This window comes from Lissotriton vulgaris, chromosome 3_1 (assembly GCF_964263255.1).
Source record: "Lissotriton vulgaris chromosome 3_1, aLisVul1.2, whole genome shotgun sequence".
Classification (NCBI taxonomy): domain Eukaryota; kingdom Metazoa; phylum Chordata; class Amphibia; order Caudata; family Salamandridae; genus Lissotriton; species Lissotriton vulgaris.
Window position 1 is genome coordinate 820,584,750 of NC_141689.1, and position 22,749 is coordinate 820,607,498.

The 22,749-nt window shown below is 46.5% G+C and overlaps 1 protein-coding gene across 1 annotated transcript in view; it reads left to right on the forward strand.

The window, feature by feature from the left end:
* ROR2 (ROR family WNT receptor 2) overlaps positions 1-22,749 on the forward strand; it is a 319,672-nt gene that overhangs the window by 160,723 nt on the left and 136,200 nt on the right. The window lies entirely within an intron of this gene.

Consider the following 22,749-nt stretch of genomic DNA (forward strand, 5'->3'; position numbering starts at 1 on the left):
GGGAGCAGTGCGGGTCAAGGTGCAGTTAGGTAACTTGTACTCATCGCTTTCACTTGCGGTGTGGCACAGAAACTATTATCTCAATCTGGATTATTAATAATTTTAAGGGGCATGGGAAGAACTGAAAAATAAAACATAAAATTGTAGAGAGTGACTGTTTTCCCATTAATTATCCCATGAGCACATTTCTCATTTTGACTAGCTGAAAGCTTAGGATGATGTGCCAATCTCCTAAATTCATCCAAATTTTGGAGCACCTGGCTAAAATGTCCTTAAAATATCACTAAGATGCTTATAGCAGAAATTGTTGAATGATTCACGTTTCTCTACAATTATCTTCTTTTTGGATATAGCAAAAGCCTCTGGACACTTTTGTATGACTTACCACCAGCCGTTACTGCTTTGACTACTCTAATGACGAACTTAGTTTAATGAAAAAAATAAAATAATGGAGAACCTGGTTTATTAAATATCAATAAAAAAAATATTTTTAAGGTATTTAAAACATTTCAAAACGTATCAAAGCACACAATCTGCATTACCTCTGCTTAACGTGCAAAGTGCAAAAAAACCTCTCATGGTATGAATTTTACTATGTATTCACTGGCAGGACAGTTAGCCAGTTCAGGTGAGGGCTTGTGGTTTCCAGGTTCCTGGCCAGCAGCGATCTGAGGCCAGACTTTCCACTTTATTTACAGCTTGATCGTGTACCAAGAATACAACCTTTTCCGGTGTTTTGGTTTTTTTCTGCTATAAACCCTAAGTGCTCCAAAGTGTGTTTTCCACCTGAAAACAAGCACAGCAATTACTTTAATTGTAGATAAAAATGTAAGCATATGAATGATTCATGGTGTTTAATGTCATTTGAGAGACCTATTCCTGTTGTTGGTGAACTTGGCCGAACACGGAAATGCTAAATAAAAATGAAGCTGAAATATTGCTTGAAATGCATCTCTGAGCCTCCTCCTCCCGATTCGGCCCCTTCCGGACATCAGTCATCGCCAGCCCGCAGTGGGCCTTCACAAGTGGAAAGGGGCCTGTGATTAGTGCCGTGTGACGTCGTGAAAGGGCCTGAATGGACGCAGCGCCAGGGTTGAGGCCTCCCTGAAGAACTGCGCACATCTGTTTCTCTGCCTTTTGTTCAGCTAAGTTCCAGCCGCTCTTAATAGAAGGACAGTCGAACAGCATCACAAATAAGTGCCTGCGACTGCTGCTTTGCTTAACTTTTTGACCCTACAAAGGATAAATCTTTCTTTTACGTGCGCCATGAACCGCATGAAGGGTTTGTGGCGCGCAGCACGAAAACAAGTCCCTTCGGGACTCGGTGAGAATAGCATCCATTCAACATCCTCACACGTTCTTCTGTGCGTTTGATAAATGTGTGATTTTGTGTTAATATCTGTGGTTAGATGGAAAACTGCATTTTCTTTGGCTTGTGGAAACCAATTTTTCTTTCATAATGCGTAATTTCATCAGGGTTCAGAATGGGGGTTTCACTCAGCAGTCCCAGTAATTTAATATCTTTCAAACAAAATACTGAATTTTCAGAGTCTGATTCGGATTTTACTAGCATCCACGTTGAAATCTAGGTGTATAAAATGACCACTTTGCATAACTAAGCTGCCAATCATGATTCGCACAACAGGGTTGGTTGAATATTATGCATGCAAATTATATTCACAAATGCGGAAGGTCTGCCAGCATCGTTGAATTTCTGCTCTTGCAGGCTAGGGTGTTAGGGGTGCGTAAGCAGGCGTTTCTGAAATAAATGTGAACACCACAAACTTTGAAATTATTGTCTGTTCAAGTACTTGTTGCAAGTAGTTTCACACCGGAAGTAATTGCCTTACCAAGTTTACCATGAGGTATAACATCTCGAAAATCATTGGGAGAAGATGTGAGCTGTGTTAATAAAGATTGAAGTCCGGTTTACGCATGCAGAGTGAGAATATTTGCAAGCATACATTATGTGCACTTTGTGCACTCAGACTTGTTAGCAATGAAATTATTTATCAATTGCACTTTTTCTAAGCCTTTGTTTTACTGCAAGATGAATAGCACAATTACTTAACACATTAAGGTTTCCTCACGAGCTTCGATGGCTAGATTTGACATGTCTCATAATTAGGAATAGGCAGGTGAGAGCGGTGGGGCCCAGGTGAAGGGGCGGGGGTATTTCGACTGACGATGACAAGGGAAAATGTAATATTTATTTAATTTTCTCTCGTCATTGTCCACCTAAATCCCGTCCCCCCACCCGGCCCCACCGCTTTTACCTAAAAGTGTCTGGGAATAGGTTTATAATCGGAATGAAAGTGATTTACAGTTCTATAAACTCAAGTTATTAGATGTTCCAAAGTTCAAAGGCTGATATTTTTAAGATGCCATGAGCAACCTGTGTTGTATTAATGACCAACCTTTGTGGCAACTTTTGACAATTCTAACACTTTCAACCGCAAAGAAAGACACCCCAACCCCCAGTTTTACGGTAATGTACTTAATTAACCTGGAAAAGAAGATGGTGAATATCTGTAGTGTTTCTGCCTGTGCCGTCACAGGCGTAGTGCGTAAAGGTCATGTGACGTTAAGTTAATAAAAGCGTCTCGCACACACGTACGCCAGTTGGGCTACGGCGGCTAGACAAGTGAACACACCACCTGGCTCAGCTTCGTTATTTCAGGGCCCCAAGAGTGCCATTAATTGCCCCTCAATTGTGTCGGCACTTGCCCTGATCCTGGGCTAGTACGCGACACAACAGCTGGTGACGAGGGTGGGCGTGCCCTCGCCGCGTGTGGAACTGCGATGAGGCGGCCGCAAGCACTACCATCGGCTCGCGGCGCTCGTGCCCCGGCATGTGGCGCGCTGCGCCCTGTTTCAGCAGCTGCTCAATCGGTGCACCCGGAGGCTGGCAGGAGTACTGTGGAGGTCCTGCTGAGTCAACGCGGGCCCGCGAGGTGACACATGCGATGGCTCCCCGCTCCGCTGCCTGCCATCTGTTCCATATCGGCCTGCAGGCCACTTGGTGCCCAGCCCTGGGAGGCGCGCAAACTCCTGCTGCTGGCCCCTGAAAACGGGGAGACTGGAGAAGCTCCTGTTGCCGGTCTCCCTGCCCAGTCCCCAAAGAGCACGTCAGAGTTCCCTGCTGGGGTCACAGGCCTCCACACAGTGCATGGAGGGGGGAAAGAAGAGACAGGCCTAGTAGTGCATAGTGGGTGAGTGGAGGAGCTTACCACAGAGAAAGCCTCCATCCTGCCCCTTCAAGAGTTACACATGCCTCAGCCACCAGTTGGCCAAGGGACTGGAAAGTCAACAAGCATTGACACACACACAAAAATAAAAGTCAACAAGCACTGGCACAGACAAGAGGAAATATACAAATAACAATAAAGATATCCCCCAGACAGCACAACACAGGGGGCAGAAAGGACAGTCGGTCTGCATACACTGCATGGAATAACCACCCCCAAGCCTGGAACAGGTGAGGCCCTAGTGAGGCGGAGTTCAGGAAGAGTCAGAGGGACAGCAAGGGAATCATCAGAGGTGGCAGACACACCAGTCAAGGCACCAATCATGTCTACAATACCCCCAATACAGCCCTTCATAGTGAAGGGGTCCCCCTAGTCACTTGCACCCATGTGGAAAGACTGGGTGGATCGCCTACTCATATTCTTTGAAGCTACAAACGTCCAAAAGGACCAAAAAAGAGCTATGTTACTCCATCTAGGGGGCAAGGACATCCATAACATTGCGAAGACTCTGGTGGCGGTCACACCGAAGAATCACCACACACTAATAAATGCCCTCAATGGACATTTCGAACCAATGGCCAACCAAGACTACGAAAGATTCATTTTCAGGCAGGCGAGGCAACTACCCAAAGAGTTGCTGGACACCTATCATGCCCGTCTTAAGAACCTGACGTCCACGTGTGGGTTGGCCGAAGTAACGGCGGAAATCAGGGGACAAGTGATTCAGGGCTGTGCATCTGCCAAGCTCCGGGAGCGGATATTGGAGGAGTCTGGAAAGTCTCTCGCCACATACTGACCCTGGGGCGAACCAAGGAGTTGTCAAAAGCACGGGCGGCGCACATGGAAGCGGCCCTCCAGGCGCCTGTAAATGCCGAACCGGTAAATGCAACAAAACCCCCGGCGAGGTGGGTCAAGAAGGGACCCGGAACATCAATCTCAGTGTGAAAAGCAGCGAGTCTCCTAAGACCCCCAATGATGCCCGGCGCAGGATCACCTTTAATTCAGCTTGGATTCGCTATCAAAATAATGAGGCAGGCGCTGGCAACTGGAAGGCAAGAAAAAGGTTTATTACTCTCGAGAGGAGACCACGTCAACTGCAGACACCGGGATGTCTCAGGGAGGCGTTCTGCTGGCAACTCCTTTGGCTCTTCCTTTTATACAGGTTTGACAAAATGCATTTGTTTCATTTATCATGTTTTCAAGCTTGGAATCTCCGCCCAGGGCAGGTTGTCACACAAGCCCAACATTGTTTCATCAACATGGTTACACAAGCCCAACATTAATTCTCCTCCCACCCAGGTCAAAACAGACAATCTAATCTTGCAGCTGGACCTTGCTCCAGGGTCTAAAACATGTGAGACCGGCCAGATCTAAGAGTCTGTTCTGTTGATAAAAACAGGTCCCATTGTTGGCAAAAACAAGTCTTGCTGTGTGCAGTGCAATAAACCATGTTTGCAAGAGTCTGTTTGGTTTTTGGAACCTGTTTGTTTAAGAGTGTCCATGGGTTTGCCTGTAAACAGAGATGAGAGGAAAAACGAGCTTGCGGCAGCAAGCGATGTTGATGTTCGTCGTGGCAATAGAGTTTATAGCCCCAGCTCACATACCAGGTTGGTCAGAGGGATGCTAGTAAGGGCAGGGTGAAGCATAGGTGACTAACAGAATACAAAATGGCTGTGACTGATAAAATTGCTGCAGTTTATGTGCACATAGAAATTCCCACTAAACAAGATGGCGCAGGAAATGTTCACGATTGTCATTTTACTTTTAACAATATGGCTGTGGTGAACATAAATGAACGCCGCTTATGTACCCCTAAAGTTTATCGATTTTAACATCAGGGCAACCTAAATCCTGTGGATACTGCGGAGGGCCTCCCAAGCAGGCGGCTGAGTGTCCTGCAAAAGGCAAGAGATGTTCGGGTGAGGATGATTTAACTACTTTGAGAAAGTATGTCGGTCCAAGAAGTACCGCAAGCCCAGGCAAGTGTTTAACGCCGTACCAGAAGGACACAGAGGGGAAAGCGACATGAAGACAGGGTAGTGCACAAAGTGCACATGATCGGCACCACCACTCGAAAGGTGTGATACCTACGCCAGTGTAGCGTTCATGTGGGCTCCCAAGACTTCATGGCAGTAGTTGACACGGGCGCCACCATCAACATTATGGCCTCTGACCTCCACCAAACCATGAGCCCAACGCCAGTGCTTTACCCCCTCCCACAAGCGCCTTGAGACCCTATGGGTGAGTAGTGCGCTATACAAATTTCTGAACTTGAACTACCCTTCAGCCATCACCGTGTTCGCTTCCGGTCAAGACACACCCCTGAAGATTCGAGGCAAGTTCAGAACATCCATATCACATGGTGCTCAGTCCATAACCACCAACGTCTTTGTCACCGAAGATGGACAAGGCATGCTGCTAGGGTGCCGAGCAGCCGAAGATCTAGGTATAGTGACATTTGCTTTCAGGGTACATCAGTAGTCAATCCAGCACCTTCTAACAGAATTCTCGGAAGTCTTCAAAGGAATTGGGAAGTTTAGAGGCAAAGAAGTCCATCTCCATATCGACCCCACCATCTAGCTGGTGGCATTGCAGCATCAATGAATAGCCTTCCACCTGCGCCCCCTTGTTGAGGAAGAGCTCGTGAAAGTGACTGGTCCCACTTCCTGGCTCTCTCCAATTGTGGTCACCCGGAAGCCTAAACAGCCTGGCGCAGTGAGGATCTGTGTGGACTTACTGCTGCCCAACGCCGCTATCAAGAGGGAGCGCCACATCACCCCCACTATAGATGACCTCATTGGGGAGATGGCTGGAGCGTACTGGTTCTCCAAGTTAGATCTGCGGTCCGGCTACCATCTGCTGGTGCTGGATGAGGCATCCCACAATATCACAACTCTCTCAACACATGGGGGGCTCCGGAGATATACCAGGTTGAGCTTCGGGGTATCCAGTGTGGCTGAAGTATTTCAGAACATCATAAAGGAACTCATCACGGACATCCCTGGTGTAATTAATGATAGCGACGACATCATGATACACGCTAAGACTATCCCGGAGCATAACAATCGCCTAACCCAAGTACTCCGGCGCCTGTGAGATGCGGGACTCACCCTTTATCAGAAAAAGTGTGAATTCTTAAAAAGGATGCTACAGTTCTTCGGATACACATTCTCCACCGATGGCGTCAACCCTGACCCGGAAAAGGTGAAAGGCATTAAAGATGCTGTTGCCCCCACCAGTGTCACCAATGTCCGGAGTTTCCTCAATATGGTGAACTACTGTGGTATGTTCATCCGTGATCTTGCCAACCTGACCCTACCATTAAGGGAACTCACCAAGGACTGCCCCCCCCCCCCGGAAATGGGGCCAGGAACAAGCCAAGGCCTTCATGGAGATTAAAGAGGCACTCTCAGAGGCTACCACACTTGCCTTCTTTGACCCAAGAAAGCTGACGTTAGTGGCCGTGGATATTGGTCCCATGGGACTAGGGGCGTGCTGCTGCAAAGACGACACCAGGATGAAGATTGGGTCCCCGTGGCATTTGCCAGCTGGTCCCTCACTGAGAAGGAGCAGAGATATACTTCCAAATCGAGAAGTTGGCTATTGCCATACATTGGGGGTGCCGTCACTTTCACCTATACGTCTATGGCAAGCTCTTCGTGGTAGCAATGGATCATAAAAAGCCACTTGTCGCTCTATTCTCAGGGACCTCCACAAAGCCACCACCTCGGATTGAGAAGTGGATGTTGCAGCTCCAAAATTACAATTGTAAAGTAGAGTTCCAGCCTGGCTTCCAGAACCCTGCTGACTACTTGTCTCAACATCGCCGAGCAGCTACCATTGAGGAGATGGAAGACGCAGCCGATACCAAAGAGTACGTCCGGTGCATTACCGCTCGGTCATGTCCTCTGCCTATATCCATGGAGAGCCTGACAGAGCCCACGAGTAAAGACGACTGCCTCCATTGGGCCAAGGCGGCTCTGCAGAGTGGACACTGGCATAAGGCCAAAGAAGAATGGAAGATCTTAACTATCGAGGCACAGCAATTCATGGACAGCTTATACCATGTCAGAGACGAGCTCACTGAGATGACACAGGATGTCTGCTAAGAGGACACCGGCTGGTGATCCCCACGTCATTAACCACTAAAATTGTTCAGCTCGCTCACATTGGGCATCAAGGCATGGTTAAGACCAAGTCACGACTCAGAACCAAGGTGTGGTTCCCACTAATGGACGAACTTGTGGAGGCTACTGTTCGATCCTGCGCTGCCTGCCAAGTGACCGGAGAAGCACCTCGACCGGCTCCGATCATTGTGGAACCCAGGCCGAAATCTCCATGGTCATGCATCAGTCTCGACTTCAGCAGCCTTCCTGATGGCACCCACACGTTTGTGGCCATTGATGATCACTCCAAATACCCGAGGTGGAAATCATATCGGCACCGAGTGCCACGTAGGTGATCCCTAAACTTGAAAAGATTATGGCAGCTCACGGTCTCATGCGTGAGGTGAGGACTGACAGCGAACCTCCATTTCAAGGGCAAGAACTCGCTACGTACCTGAGCGCTCTTGGCATTCATCATCGCCGAATCACACCCAGATGGCCACAAGCGAACGGGGAAGTTGAGAGATTCATGCGAACATTGAATAAGGTGATTTGAATCACCCACGACAAAGGACAGTCCATAGAACTAGCCATCTTCACTTTTCTTAGAAGCTACTGTTAAACGCCCCACACCAAGACAGGCGTAGCTCCAGTGTCCATCCTCATGGGCCGGGTGGTCACAGACTCAATACCTCACCACCCCCAGTGGCGGCCAGAGGCACCCGATGACAATCAAATTGACGCCAGACGCCACAAGGTGCATGCTCAAGCCAGTCATTGACGGAGGGCTAAAACTCCCGGCTGCCATATGAAAAGGACCTGTTTACTGTGGTCAGTGTTAAGGGAACTAGGGCTATTGCCACTTGAGGAAGAGAAACTGTGATCCACAATGTGTCTCATTTCAAGAAGTACCAGCCTGAGGGGTCTGTGTCCTCCCCAAACAGGCTTGAGAGTGGCCACAACTCCACGTCGATGAAAGATGTCAACTCAAGCGGCTCGATGGACACGTTCTCCCCAGTGGATGGTCGGGGATCACCTGACCTCGTGTTGACTCAGCATGAAGGAGCAGTGGGTGGAGAGCTGGAGAGTAGTCGCAGTCACCCAGAGCCCAGGCCAGGCGAAACCACATCTGACGCCGGAATCCGGGAGACCCAGAGCCGGGGCCTGTCACAACACCAACTGCGGGGAAACCCAGTGCCATCCTGGCAACTGAGAGACCATTTCACGTAAGACTGTTCCTAAATGTGCCCATCGAACATTGTGTTAAGTTGAAATTGATAAGTTAGGCGTGGAGCAGAAGACCTACCTGCTAATGTTGTTTTGATGTTTGTTGCGGAGGAATGAAGTGTTTCTGCCTGTGCCATCACAGGCGTAGTGCGTAAAGGTCATGTGACCTTAAGTTAATAAAAGCATCTCACACGCACGTATGCCAGTTTGACTACGGCGGCTAGACCAGTGAACACACCACCTGGCTCAGCGTCGTTATTTTAGGGCCCCCAAGCGAGCCATTAATTGTCCATCAATTGTGTCAGCACTTGCCCTGATCCTGGGCTAGTACGCGACACAACAATATCCAGTTTGCCTTCATTTTTTTCTAAAAATAGTAACAATAATTTGGATTTTGGGAGAGAACAATATTTCCCATGCTTGACATAGCAGTAGTTATATGCAAGACTGTTCTATTGTTCGGTAATCCACATTTGCAAGGCTCTGTAGACTTTGGTGTTCTGTTAGACAAGCATGTATGACTCGCATGAATAGCAGGAGACCTGCAAAAATACTTCTGCATCATCACACATGGCAAATGCATACACCCATTAAAAAAAGACCACAGTAACATAAATTGGCATAGGATCCTGTAAAAACAGAATGTTTCAAACATGCTTTTTAACTCTCACTTGTTAATGTGCATTGTGGTTTTGACTTAGCTGATGTCTAAAAATCTTCAGAGAAATTATTGTGCACCTGTAGACTCCTACACTCGACCTTCATACATGCATGTCATCTTTGTTCCCACACACTTATGTTTCTTTCACTAAATCTAATTGTAAACACGTACCTCTGAATATTTGTTTCCAAAATGTTGACCCCTTATTCAGTCTGACACAAGTTCGCCCAGTCGAGAGCTAAAGAAAGCTCCTTCTCCTGCACAGGTCATTTAAATGAGTTCTTGTGACCCCCCCCTCTCCCCCAGACGCCCTGTGCCCTGCACGCCTCCCTGCTGGTGCCTGGGTTTTATCTGCCTAGGCAATGACACTGTGAACAGATTGGCGGGGACCTTGACGGTGAACCATAGCTATGTTCAGACAAATACCCAACTCATAGAACAAAGCCACTCCTGTTCAAAGAGCTATTATAAGTAATGAACCACTCCATTACCAAGAGGATAAATAAATTGAGGCAAGTAGGAGTTCGCTGGAGCTGAAAGTTTAGGTTCTGGAGTAGTTTCAACAGCTGTCATTTGTAGGTCCTTGTAGACCGTGAGGTGTGAGTGATGTAAATACAGAAAACCAACATTTAATATATGTATATTTTGTCAGTTTGCCAGTGGCGGAATTTGACAGTTAGATTTCCTATGCCATGTTCACTTCGTAGTGGAGCACCATCTGGTTGAAAAATCCAAAGAATAAATATAGGAAACTGATGTTATTCCTTAAATGGAGGTTTCTGAAATGCCTTTGTTTGAAACAAGTCCACACTGTACATGATCTCAACTTAAATAAGTAAACTGTGCCCCTGCAAGTCATAATAAAGAACAGAAGAGACCCGGAACACATGAGGGTTTTCACCGACCTGTACTTGGTGCACCAATTGCAGACACAAGTTTTTATAGTATGCTATTTTATTGTATGAAATTCTTTTGATTTCAGCTAAGATTATAAAATAGCTATGTTACCATTAGAGTTTGTGGGGGATGCAAAGCGCCCCCCAAAAATGTTAGAGCAAGTTTAACAGCTCATAATGGTAGATGTCGAAGTGCAGGAGATCCATGAGCTATTATTCATTTAAGCGCCCTCATTGTATAATTTTAAAAATGTCCTTACCCCGCTACATGTGCACTTTTTTATTTTAACTTCATGCTCCATGTTTGAGGAACCGTCAACTTCTCATTACTTGTTAAACTTTTTCACGTACAACTTCAGAAAAATCATACTTTGAAGCAGTCGCGGCTGGTATGAGGGGGGGTCGTGCAGGGAGGGGGGTTAATTTATTTTTTAAAACAGAAATTAAAAAGAACTTACCTTCGCCTCCGGTCCCAGACTCCCACATCGCGTCTCATGCTCAGTGTGCTCACAGGAAGCAGAAGCAGGCAGCCTCCCTCTCCTCCCCTAAGCCAATCACAATGCTGCAATGGTAGCGTTGTGATTCGCTAGGACGCTGTCTGTATAGACATCTATGGGGAGGCCATTTTCTCCATGTAGGCTGCTCAGCAGCCTACATGGAGAAAACGGCAAGTGCTATGACTGGTTTGGTCGGCCCTGGAGCCGACCAAACAGTCATCGCCCATAACATTGGGCTAGCCACTCCTCCCCGACCCGCCCCCAACCAGGCATACCCTTCTTCTGCTTTCTCGCACTGCGAGAAGAAGAAACATAAAATGGTATTTATACAATATTTACTTTTCTGCTTCTCACACTGCGATAAAGCAGTGGGGCAACGTGCCGATGCCCACGTGGAGGTGCCACCCCTGCTTTGAAGACTATATATATATATATATATATTAATCTTGGTTTTGGTCACTGTGCCTCCCTTTTACATTGAATCACTGCATGGCGTAGCAAGGGTACAACTGGCCCTATTGCAAGCAAGGAAAATTGGCTCGTATTTCCCCTGGCTGATTCATACAAGACAGTTATAATTGGAGTGGAGTGGCCCTTTGAAACCCCCTGCCCCTGTGCCACTGCACCCGCTGCAATAATGATAGCTGTCCCCCTAAATCTATGGAGTGTATGCTTCACCCATGGCTCACATCATATCATATTTCCTTTTCTCTGTCAGGTTGCTCTTTCTGACTGCTTAAAACCATGTGCAATGGGCCTGTGATCCCTCCCATGTCACGTGATCTCTTCAGTCGGCAGAGTGATTTACATTACCTTTGCCACCGTGAGCCAAGGTGCGGCAAGTGCCTGTAAATATTTAAGGACTGAGCCTGTTTTTAAAGGGGAAATGCCTGCTTTTGTTCTATAGCTGAACCTTAAATCCAACGATTGTTGGGCATGATGCATTGTATTGTAGCATGTGTTAAGTCCATGGAATCTAATCAGAGCTCACGAACGGCTAGTTTTATGGTGTTTTCCCCTAGGGTGCTCACACCCTGCTTTGAATGCTTTTGTCATTTATTTCTAGTTAGGGAAAGAACAGATAGGTTTCACATAGTATTATTAAAGTCCAGCTTCTTAAAACTTTGTATACAAATACATTCACTGAATGAAAAACTATCGATCTCACAGCTGACTAAATGTTAAGCACTTCAATCTTAAAGTCCCATAGATAATCAAGTCCTGTGCCACACGCCTCCGAGACCTGCTGCGGTTGGGTCCCACTGGAAATCCAACGAGGAAATTTCAAGAAAGGGTAGAGGCAGCCTCAGGGGTGGAGTCACAAAACAGCCAGTATAGTTTTTTTCGAAACTCTTTACTCTTCTTCGTATAAAAACACAGCCAACGCGTTTCGCTCCTTTTATAGGAACTTCATCAGGGCAAAAAAGATTATTAGATGAGCCAAATTCCATTCCATGTGTCCAGATATTAATGAGTCACATCAGACGAAAACAAATTTAATCTTAGTTTCTAAAGAACATATGTACAGAGTTGCAGCTGAAATCCATTGGCTGCAAAAAGTCTCTCCAGGTTGTCCAACTCGAAATTCAAGAGTATATATATGGACACTGTTCAACCGACAAAAAAGGATATTAGTCATTGGTGTAGGAAGCCCATTCTCTAATAAGAACAAGGCTATGCTGAAACGTTCAGATCAATTTCGCCTGCAAAGTAGCGTAGAAACGTGTGCCCGCACCCACAATAATGGTTGAACGTTTCTGCACTACTTTCTACAAATACATTCACCACAGGTCAAAAAAACATCAAATATAAAGGTAAATTCACAATCAGAATCAGTAATTGTCAGATTTTGCTCTCACATATGGGATGTATTGACAAGGAAATTCCACTAGCATGGTAGAAATTCCATTGTTCAAATTTGCATCTAGATGCTGATTTGTGAACTTTCATTGGTGAGGCAACTTTAAAAGGTGACTCATACACAAATGTGTACAGTGGGGGCATTCTTTAAGGCTTTAAACTAAATTTACTCTTGTCAAGGGCAGGAGTAATACCTGCCGCCCTTGCTAATCTCTTAGCTCTGAGGGCCTGGAATAGTCAGAACTGTTGCACTTGTAGGAGTGTGATGGTTAGTAGCTGGTTTGATACTGTCATTGGAAGCGCTAGCAGGGGCAATGGGTGGTGTAGGATGTAGTGGCCTCATGATGAGTGCCCTGGCACTTAATTTTTTGCAAATTAAGGTCTAGTAATTAGACGCAAGAACCCAAAAATTGATGATGGTGTAGGAACAGTGGGTTTCCCAAAGAAAACAATATTTTGCCTGTGGAGAATATCGGAAAGTATTCAAGTGCAAATTGCATTTTGTGCCACATGATACATTTCAGTAAGCATAGATATTTGGAGGACAGTCGCAGAATCCCTGGAGTTCTTTGTGCATTTCTGAAAGGCTGTAAATGTATTCCAAATTGTGGAGACTTTTATGAGTCAAGGAGATAATTGTAATCATTTCTCGGATTAAATTTTCTGATCTAATCTAATGGACAAATAGAAGTCTACTCTAATGGCATAGATTACTTTTATGCTCCAATAACGACTCTGAAGACTTCTTTGTTCTACATTAAAACACTACACTTTGAGAGGCTTTAATTGTGGTCGACAGCGCTGTTTTTGAGGTGGGAACAAAAACCTCAATCATGGCTTGCTGCTTGTGTTTATTTCGTGCTGCTTTTATTTTCCACTTGGCGATTCATGTAGTGCCACGATGTCTGTCGAATTCAGTACAATCACATGTTCTGTTTTATGTATCCAGTGATCAGAAGTTGCTGTATTTTGTGATAGAAACCAGTGGAAAATACCACTCAATTACAGAAAAGCAAACAATGTGTTCTTTCACAGCTTTAAGGGCTTATTCCCGTTCCTGTCATTTTAGGTGTTGTGGGTGAGATTTTTTGAATCCGTTTCTGCTGTACTACAACATTACCTGGAGCCTGCTGTGGACAGATGGGATTTGCTTAGGTGTGTTTCAGCATGCAGAGTACTTCATTTTCAGCGAGGTTGCAGATTTGTTTCTAAAAGCACGCACTTGGCAAGTGCAAACTAATAGAAAAGGAAATGTTCCTTCAGTTGAGATGTAGCCCCATCCTTATCAAAAGTAGTGTCAAGTGGCGGGTGAAATTCCCAACATGTTCGTTTTTAAGTGCGTGATCACTGGATATTCCTTATTTTTAACTCCTGCCTCTGACTAATCTTTAATAAAAACTAGGATAATCCACACACCAATGAACTACACAAATGAAGCCAAACACATTCTTCACCCCGCTTTCTGTAGGAATGAAAGGACACCAGGTAATGGCACTGATAAATCAATTTGTGGTGTAACAGCCGGCACCAAGGAGTGTGCCTGCTGTACAGGTTAAAAAGATTAATGGTATTCATTTCACCTGTCTTTCTCAAATTGAAAAAAAGGATTTACAGGCACGTTTCAGGAAAGCATCCACCTGTGAAACATTGCAAATATTTACATCTTCGCGTGCACCCACCTGCTGAATTGACTGATGCTTTCCGTTCTGCATTACTTCTGCATGCTCCTTCCTGATCATTGAAATCTTTTTATAAAAAATGTTTGGCACAGATGTCATCAGGCCACCCCCTGCCCCTGGCCCTGTGGGATGCTCCAGACTAGCCTCTGCATGTACAAAGTGTTGTAGGACGTTTATTGCTACGGTCGCCTCTTGAAGTAATCCACTCACGAAGGAGAGTAAAACTTGAATGTATTTACCTTAAGTAAGATTCTATATAAGAACCAAGTGTGGGACTTTATAATATCTCACCCTCAGGAGAATCATGATCAGGACCTCTCTGCGCAAGCACCATGTCGTAACAGCTCTACCAAGAGACTTTGGTACCAACAATGTAAAACATCTTAAGTGGCGCTCTAGTTCGGTTAAGGACCAGGTAGAGGGAGTGGTGGTCGCTCTTGAGTAAATGGCTGTAGAGAACTCCAACCTAATGTCAGCATGGGAAGCTTTGACAGAGAAATTGACAAATAGACACCCTGCCAGCGGTTTGAACAAGGGAGCGCAACTTGAGTGCCATAACAGCACGGTCCTATCATTGTGCGGCCACTGAGAAAAGCTAAAGTAGGCAGGCTGCTCAGGCAATTACAGCGATCGCCTGAGGCGCTGTAAAATGAGAGAAGATTATTGAAAAAGAGATCTAGGCCTTCCATATTTCTAAACAAGAAGTGCTGTGGGCCCAACTGCTATATGCCTCACAGTCAAATGACTCCCAAAATTTCTGGAAACTTATTAACTCCTCCGGCGTTTATGACGACTCAGCTCGTCATGAGGCACAGTGGAGCTGTGCTTATGACGAGCTCAGCTCGTCATAACTGCCGCGGAAGGCCCACGCGGGGCTAAATCCCCTCCTGTGCGGACGTTCCACAGGAGTAGGCGGAGTCAGGAGCACAGCTCTGCTGTGCAGCATGACGAGCTGGGCTTGTCTTGAGTACCGTGGTGCCGCGCCCGTGCCGTGGGTGAATTCGCCCCACAGCAAAGGGGTTTATAATATTGAAAGAGGCCCAAGGGCAGCCAAAATGCAAATATAAGAGGGCGATTGGGTTGAACACTTGAAGTTTCACTTTAAAGGAAGCATCCATGACACATCCGGTCTAGACCAGCTCCAGGGGGAGAACTGGACCACTAACTGCTTGGCACATCCAGCATATACAACCTCTGAGATAACCAAGCTTAGCAAACAATCTCTGTCTGACTGTGCCCCTGGTCCAAATGGAATATTAAAGGTGCTCTTCAAACACTCCACCTTGCAGTGGGCCAGCTTCCTGCCTATGATGTTTAAAACCAACCTGAGAGAAGGAGTTAACCCAGGAAGTTGGAACGTTTCAATCACCCACCCCATTTTTAAGAGAGTTGCTGCATCCTTACCAAGTAACTACTGCTTAATTGCGCTACTGGATGCAGTTCTCAAGTACTTTTCAACTCTGCTGCTTCATGACCTGGAAGCTTGGGTAACAGTCACTAGCAGACTTCCACTAAACCAGACCTGGTTCATGAAGAGCCAAGGCACATTAACAAACCTTATGGCAGTGGGTTTGATCCTCAGTAGAGCAAAGGCCACAGGCACTGCGCTTTATATGTGCTTTGTTGACTTTAAGGCGGCATTTGACTGTGCCCCATGTGGCAAGCTATGGGCAAAACTCCCAACAGAGAGAAATCCCGCCCAACATCTTAAGGGCCATCAGGCAGCTATACTTAGACACGTGGGTCAAGATCAAGATCGGGGATAGCACCCACCTGTCAAGGGGAGTGAAACATCAAGGGGACTAAAACAAGGTTGAGTTTTAGTACTCCTTCTCTTTAACTTATACATTGCAGACTTCACCTTGGCATTAGACGGACAGGTATCTTCCGCCTTAAGTGTTAGTGGCCAGCCACTGTAAAACATCTTGTAGGCAGATGACCTGCTACTCCTTAGTAATGCCAGAATAGGCCTGCAGAGATTAGTGGACTGCCTTGGATCATGCACAGAGGACAGTAGGCTGGAAATGAATTGTAACAAGCATTTGCAATGCAATAGGTCTCGCATTTGCAAGAGTCTAACCTATTGGCATTCTAAATTACAATGCTTTATCTGTTTTTCTAATTAACACATAAATAAAAGGCTTTGTCATTTACAATGCCAATAGCTCAAACTCTTGTAAATGCAAGACCTATTCAAAGAAGCGGCCACCATTGTCCCGGGCAATAACACAAGCCAATGATAAATATGAGGGGGAAAGTGAGCGGGGCTTCTATTCCATACTCCAATATGGCATAAAAGTGAAATTCATCTTGCTTAATCGCTGTATTTTAAACTGACGCAAATGGCACCTTAGCGCAGCTACAATTGATCAAACTCCTGCATATGTGTGCCTAGGTGTTAAAATAGACTCAAGAGCTACTTTTGAACCCCAAAGGGAGGCGATTAAGGAAAAAGTGCAGGTTCTCAACTACGCCTTTACAGTGCTAGCTAAATCCATCCGGGGGCACAATCTTCAGCCATTGGTCACAATAATGAAAGCTAAACTGATACCCGCACTCTCATATAGAGCAGAAATAATGATAGGTTCAGAGACCAGCTTCCTGAACAAAATTGTGACAAGATCCTATAAACAAGAGGGGGTGCTAGAGGGTGCCAAGCAAGATGGCCGCACTTCTGTGAGGCTCTTGCTGCTCGGAGAACTATCCGCTACTTATCCTTGCCATCCAGACCTCATGAGCGACTCATTAGCAAGCATTGTGCAGGGGAATGGTACAGGAGTGCCTGAGAACGAGAAAATAGCCGGCACCTGGCGGTGGAGCGCTGATCCACGTGACTGGTTTGGAGCAGCGGCCGGATTCAACAGGGACGAGAGGGCAGCCGGCTAAGTAAGGAGAACAGACGCGGGGGCTGTGGCGCTGGTCCCATCTGAGGTGGGGAGCACTGCTGGGCCTGGTTGCTCGAGGCGCTCGCTGGTAACGTGGGTGCTGAGAAAGGCTGCCTCTGACTGAAGACCGCGCTCCGGCCAAGTGGAGGAGGAGCCGGTGGCCTGCTGCGATCCTTGCGGGGGAGAGGCCTCGGAGGAGTCGTGGTAGAGGCCCAATACTGGGGCCGGAACGCTGCAGAGAGTTACCTTGCCGCCCCCAGGAGCCCACTGTGCTGTGGTCAGGGACGAGGAGGCGAGAGCCTGCTGATGCCGAGTGGAGGCTGGGAGCGAGGAGGGCCTCTGACTGCCTGCTCTGGGGCCTCCCTGCTTGGACGGCGCGTTGGGACCCTGCGGGCCGGCTTGGGGGAATCGGAGCAGAGCCGGATAGAGGTATTGCGGGACTACGGATCACAGTGAGAAGCCCTGCTGGCCCCGTCCCTGGAGGTGAAGGAGACACCCGGTAGGAGGAAGGCGTTGAGTGGGGCTTGCTGTTTGTCTGCTGGGCCTGCTGTCGTGAGCAGGGCTGGACAGTGACTGTCTCGAATTGCGGGGCCTCTGAGCTCTAATACTGGTCGGGAGTCGGGCTGTGGGAGTCCTGGTGAGTGACTTTCGGCTGTCTGGCCTGGGGCCCGCTCCTCTGGCATGCCTGGAAAGGAGACGTGCACCTGCATTACAGATAGAGGGATATAGCTGCTTGGAGGTCCTGTGGGGGAGACAACCCCAGCCTAGTAGCCTGCATTGGAGTGTGGCTGGAGCACCTGCTGACCGCTAAGGTCGGGGTCCCGGGAGAGCCCGGACAGGAATGTGGGGACCCATACGGATTCGGCGAAGGCCTTTTGGTGACGCACTTGGGACATCTTCCTCGACCCACCCTGGGAGCTGGGAGCGAGGGGGTCCAGATCTCTCCCCCTGGGCGCATCCTGAGACGGATCCACTGCTGTGTGGCGCTGTGAACTGAAGGTGTGAGACACAGGGAGGGGACCCCCACATTTAATATCTGTTCCAGAACCAATGAGAGTGTTGTAAGACTGACTCTGTGAGACGGTCTGCGCAGATGGGCACCATGGGAAAATCAGACGGCCGCCAGCCAAAGCTTAACTTTGAGGCGCGAAAAGGTACGAGCTCACACAAAGACCCTGAAGAGTAGCAGGCGGAGACCCAGGTGCCCTTGACTGCTGACCTGAAAGATCTGCTGTTGTCCATGCAGTCTACCCTGACCTCTATCGAATCCAAAATGGACTCCATGTCTGCGCTTCTAGATGGAGTGTTGCATAGAGTAGACAAACATAAGGAGCGCCTGGCGGAGACTGAGCGGCGAATCTCAGACCTGGAGGACGCATCTACCACAACTACATCTCGCACGCTGGAAATAGAGAGGGTGCTGCGGGTGATCGCGGCCAAAAACGAGGACCTCGAATCCCGTTCTCCAAGGAACAACCTCCGCATTTTGGGCGTGTCGGAAACAACTGCGACTGGGAGGAAGGAGGACTATGTGGAGTGCCTTCTCATTGCTATATGCGGAAGAGAGGCATTCTCACCGGTTTTGGTGGTGAAGTGAGCTCATAGGTCACTGGCGGCCCGCCCGGTACCTCGCCCAATAATTGCCCGCCTGCTCAACTATCGGGAGATGTGGCCCTGCGCCTATCCAGAGAGAAAGGACAACTCCAACATGAGGGGATGGACATTTCGATATACCCTGATTTCATCATGGTGGTCCCGGAGCATAGACGGAAATTTCTACTGGTGAAAAAGAAACTACAGCAACTTAACATCCCATATGCAATGCTCTTCCCCGCAAAACTTAAAGTGACTTATCAAAGTAAGCAGCATTTCTTCAACACTCCGCAGCCTGCACAGGACTTCCTGGAGACCTTACCGAAGCCGGCGGCGGGGTGGGCTTCGCCGCCTCATCTCCCTGCAGCTGGCGGAGGCACTTCGGATGTAGAAGGATCCCCAACCTCCTGTATGTCGCTCACGGATGAGAATACAAGTCTTGTGATCCTGATCCGAACGGTATAGGTGAGAGGGGCAACTGCATAATGTGGGAGTTGACCTGGGGGGATCACCCTTGAAGGAGTGGTGGGGCCCAGTTGAGTAATATGCTATGCTGGTCGATGGCATGGAGGCATGGACAGAGATGAACGCTTTGGAACTGTCTTGGCTGTTCCCCACCCTGTGGCTACCTGCTCGCTCATGCAAGGTGGATGCGGCCACAAGCATGAGTATGTGCTTCGAAAAAGAGCAGAACGACGGCTAAAGGTCCTCCTTTGCAGCGCATGCGCGCTCTGTAGGCGAGACCTAAAAAGAAATTGAATGCATTAGGGATTAGTTGTTTTATATTAGCACTATTTGAGTCATTATTTCCCAGGAATACAATGCTTAATATGCGATTGGTACAATTCTTGAACATCTCTAAATCCCTTGCCAAAGTGAACCTCAGAACTAGCCGGGGGTCAATGTAGACGGTTAAGAAAGGTCTTGCTAACAATCCTTGAAACCCATCCATATCATGGCTTGCTGCTAGGGACAACTTTTGCTTGTCGGTTCCCTATCCCGTCAGGTGGGATATTAACCAGTGTTTCTCCAAACATCTCCCATGACCCAAATATCAGCACTGTTGCACTTTTCGGGTAATTTTGCACACTGCGTAGGCCTCTGTCAATTTTTTGTTAGTGCATCACCATCATGGGATTTTAGGTAGAATCAGGGCTTCTAGGCTTTCATTTTTTATTTTAGCCACTGATTAAACAAGAACGAAGTCCTCCTGCACTGTTGCACTTTATGCTCCATTTTGCCTGCATTGATAATATCAGTTATTAGCTCAATTTCACACTGATCCTATATGATTGCTTTTTCTTCAAATGTTACTTATTTATCTGGGATTTCAACTATTTTAGCAATGTTTACGTTTTTTATTGACTATCAAACGAATATTACAACTATACAAGGGTCCAGCCTGCACAGCTCTCTGCATGCTTCTCTATTCTCCTCCGTTCTCCTCTAGCACCCCCACACCTCATGATAGTATATGGAGATGTAACAGGCTAGTCATGATATTTTAATGACATGTGACTAACTAAGCGACAATTGTCTCTCTTTGTTACCAGAGGGCACATACTCTGCTTATCATGTTGGTAGAAGCCATGCTCTACTGTGGCAAACCCTTGTATTGCAAGGCATCTGTCAAAACTTGCCCTACAGAAATATAACATGGCCGGAGCTGTTTAAAGTTCTATCAATTGTCTCTCTTGCAACTACGGGAAGATGAGTGATAGCACTTACAATTCTGTTGTTTTACAAGGTTTTTCGACAGAGACAGTGTAAGGAGATGAGTGAAAGGACTTCGATCAGACACATATGCATCTTATTAACACGCTTGTTTGGGTATAGTAATCGAAAAGAAGCATTGACGGCAGCACTCATCACTACATATGGAATCGATTACTACATAGCATATGGCACAGTACCACACTGCAAGCCATGGTCTCCCAGCCTACAAATGCAGAACATAGCTATTCTACTCTCGGCAAGGCCTACATGCTTGTGTGCACTGGCTGCTGAATGGAAGCTCTTGCGCATGGAGCCAGAACACTTACAAATGGCCTTTTCCTCCCAAGCATTTGGATCCTATACTCGGCTTTGGAGGTTTAAACTCATACATTCACGATGATGCGGTGAGCAAAATAGGGGACAATTGTATAGTAGAAAAAGAACATTCCCCATGGTCCTAGACATACCACATTTCTACTTTAAACACTTGAATGTTAGGAAAGCATCTTCATGTGCATTGATTATTAATTATCTGGCAATTGGAGAATCAGCTTATTTTCAAGTTCCCATTTTTGGGGTAAACCTCACAATGAAACGCTGCACAGGACTGCTTCTGTATCTTACCAGTCCGTCCAAAAATTAGGAAAATCACCTAAAGCCATTTCCTCCTTATCCATACATATTTTAAATATTACGGCAAGAAGAAATCATTTTAAGATGTGTTCTACAGCTGCCTTAATGATTTCTGACTGATACTTCAAGCAAACAAACACAGAAAAGCCCTGTTAAAAAATTAATAGAGAGGATTTTCTATAACATTCTTCTATTTAAGTATCATGTCCAGCCCTTTGCAGAATCTTGGAACGTGAACAAATGGCTGGTATTTTCTCTGTTAAAGGGGCAACCCTACACACGGTATATATAAATGATTATTATTCTGTAGCGCACACATTTGGGTTTTTTGTGCGGAGGGTGATTTGCCATAATATGCTACTCCTGGCATTACAACAGGGTTTCAACATTTCAGATTACTATACACTACAGGCCGCAGCAGAATCTTTCATGGGCGTCTTGGCCACATTGCAGACACTTCTCAAGTTGCTCGTGTCTGAAAAGTATAAATCATGACTGGCGTTATCTAGAGCTGCATCTATTAGACTTGGATTTGACACAGCTCCAGTGTTTCAAGCCAAGACTCATGTGAGAGGCATGCAGCTGAACTCTGTCTGAAGTCAAGCAAATGTACCTTTAATGCTTACCAAGGATTTTCATGTAAGAGGCTTTGCATTGGGTGGAATAACCCAAAAGTAACATTATGCTAATGTTAATTTAAGAAGAACAGACCATCGGGCTGCCAGAGTCCAATGAGCAGAGTGGTCACACAGAAAATTTCAAATCTCGGGATGCATGCATGCTGAAGTTATTTTGTGGGTTCTACTGTGGTTGATCTCTCTTTGAGTAGTGTCACAGAATTTTCTGGGTCACCTGTAGTGATGCGAGTCCTCAGTCCTAGAACGTGTTCGTACTCACAGCATTATTTTGGGGTAACAGAAAACTGAAAATTCTGGAAAAATGCGAGCTGTCTCTGCTGATGATTCTATTATAGGGCTGGTAAGTCTTCTGCAGACCAGGCATGCATAGATGCTTCTATTCTTGTGATCATATTTGTTTAATTTAATATGTATAGCTATAAAACTGCATCTGCCCCTTATTGTGCTTGCTGCACTTTGGCACCCCCAAGAATCAATGTATGTCCTTACAACCATGGCAGTGTACAGGTACAGGAGAAGGTCTTTTAACCTCTGTTGACGTTTTTTGGAGCTAAAATAATAGCACACACGTACACAGAAAGATGTGAACACTGATGTGCACAAAAATCTGTTTAATACACAAACCTGCTCTTTTCGTGTATTCAGTCCCATCAGCATAGCCTCTGCCTGCATTTCGTGGCTAACTGGTCTGCTGCCTGATCTATCAGTCCACATGACTGTGTGTAGGTTTGGCCTGTCCTGCATCACATAAGACCTTTCTAAACTCACACAATGCACTAAACGCTTGACAATGAGTGAAGGCTCAAAGCATATTAGGAGTTACGCACTTTACCTGTTTTTTGCTGGCGGACGCCCTGTAAGCTATAGAGTAGTAGTCACCAGGACAGCCCAAACACTGATTTAAGTTACAAAAGAGCTGAAGCTTGACTGTTTCAAGAACATATTAGCACAACAAAGTTACAGTCCACTTCCAACTCACCTGGAATCACTCATTGTACCTTTGTCTTTGATCCTGCACACCACATTCTGTCTTTTTCCTACGTTTAAACTATAAAAATACCATGTACACAGGGGCAGCTCTAGGTCGGTGCCACTGCACCAGGCGCTAAC